The following is a 2,439-nucleotide window of genomic DNA, read 5'->3' on the forward strand; positions in this document are numbered from 1 at the left end:
GAGAGAGAGAGAGAGAGAGAGGGAGAGAGAGCAAGCAGGAAGTACCACCCCGGGGCGGGGATGAAGTGCATAAGCCAATCGGCCAAACGTAATCCCAGATGGCTTTTTCATGGAACCGAAATGAACTGTATCGAATTTCAATTACGAGAAACCCTCGAAAAAGCGGTGCTGAGCAAAAGGATTCCGGGATTCGACTGACGACGAAACCAATTGGTCACAATTCGGTTCGGATGCTTGACTTCTCTGTGTCGGTCTCCGGGAGACACAAAAAGGATCGATAGGGGTGTGGCGTTGGCTTTTGTTTCCCAGGGAAATACAGCGAGGATGAATTCAGTCATGCCACGGAACAGCTGATCCATCAGCTCCCTGGATCTGGCCGCCGGAGGCCGGACAGAAACAGCCGGATAAAAGAAGCAGGCTAATTCATGTACCGCACACCACCACCACCACCACTACAGCATCTTCTCCACCAAGTGGAATCGATTGATAACGATGTGAAAATACTTCATATTCGAAGCGAACACTCTCGCCCTTTCTCGCCGGATGATAAATGACGTTCCTCTTGTAGATATTTAAAATGTCATTAACTTGGAAGGTTTAATCCCCGATCCCAGCGCTGGTACGCTGGTGTTCCGGGAGAACAGGAGGGGCCTCTAAGAAGGGCGCTTCAGCGTACGTGACACCTTGGTCCTGGGCTACTACTGTTACTCTATGCATTGTTACGTCCTAGCCCGCGACCGACACTGGTTGCTTTCCTTTTCCCTTCAAGCATACACACACACCCAGTGGACAACTTTGCTGATATCGTAACAATACTTTTGCCGGCGATGCTGGCAAAGTTTCGCTCCGGACTCCGGTCGCCGGGAAAAAGTTTGTTTTTTACGTAATCCCGAACCATAAATTACACCTGAGCACTCCACGGTCGAACCATTAACACAGGCGCAAATGGAGCGAACAAACGAGGAAACTGCAACTTTCCGCACAAAGTGCTATGTGTATGGGTGTGTGTGTGCCGAGCGACGGCGACGGGAGTTTTGTCCCTTGTTTAGGATAATTGTTTTGTGCTGGCGCGCAACTTTTCCAGCACAAAACTCCCGGCTGCTAGGTACACACCCGGTTAAGGATCTTACACAGGAAGAAAGGAAAATGTATTGATAGTGTGCCAGTGCCAGTGACCGGGGAGAGGAAGCAGCTGAAGGGAAGAGCAGGAGAAGAGGCAACCCTTCGGTACGGAGAGTCCCTAGCCAGCCGTCGTTGCGACAAAGGACACCCCACGATCGCCGGCATCATTCGAACAAAATAATAATGTTACTTCTCTGGGCTAATCTGATGATTAATAACTGGTGCTCGAGGAACAAAGCAGGAGAGGAAGAACGCTTTCTTTGCCGCTTCTATTCTTCACACTTTTTTATGGTTTACTCGCCGATTATGATGAAAGTCTTATGCGCGAAACGAGCGGGAAAGAATCCCGCTTAAAGGTGAAGCAATGATTATTGATGACCGTTTTGCAGACAGTCACCACCATCACTAAATCACTCACGATTGTCGTTTTGTGTGTGTGTGTGCGCTCGCGTTTGTAAGCTATTTGAATAAACCAACAATCGTTTGGTGTGCTGTGAGAATGTTCGGGATATTTATGAAACTTTCCACACAGAGACCGAGAAACGCCCTGAGAAAGTTAACGAATCGCATAACGACCTTATTGTGGCTCTGGAGAAAGCAAAGCAGCATTCTGGCAGCGCAACGCCATCTTCTTTTTTTTGGCGATAAACCTCTGAAAAAGAAAACCCGTTCCCGGGGACGCATATACATACACACATTTAGGCAGATTTATTGCGCAACAGTGGACACACCTCCGATTCCGGGGAAACCCCTTTTTTCCGGAGCAGCTGAATATCTGCTTGTCATCATTACCTGCCGCTGTCGAATCCCAGGATACCTCGCCAGCGAGTGAGAGAGAGAGGATGACAATTTCCATAATGACCGGTCAACCCCCGGGACACAATAATGACATTCCGATCCCGGGGTTGATCCAACAGATTTGCCCGGAGTCGGTGTGGCATGATGGTATGCTTACTCGCACCGCACCGAAAAAGGACTCCCCAAGGGATTTCTCAGAAAAAATCAGAATCACTCTCTACCGTTGCGACGGTGCGTGGAGACGCACACACCTTTCAACCAAACCAAATCAATCACCCATACACACGCACACACACACACGCACATGCATGGTGTGTGATGGCAAATATTTGTGAAAAACTTTTCCAGCCCAGCCCCGCCCCCGAAATAAGAGGTTTTCTTCTGGTGAATCCAACCAGACCACACAGGCGCCATTCGATTCGCACAATAAACGTCAACTCGGTCGGAATGCCCATCTACAAAACAAATCTCTTCTCTTTCGGTCCAATGCTACCCTCCCTATCAGCCAGCCCCCTCCAT

This window comes from Anopheles darlingi, chromosome 3 (genome assembly GCF_943734745.1).
Source record: "Anopheles darlingi chromosome 3, idAnoDarlMG_H_01, whole genome shotgun sequence".
Taxonomy (NCBI): domain Eukaryota; kingdom Metazoa; phylum Arthropoda; class Insecta; order Diptera; family Culicidae; genus Anopheles; species Anopheles darlingi.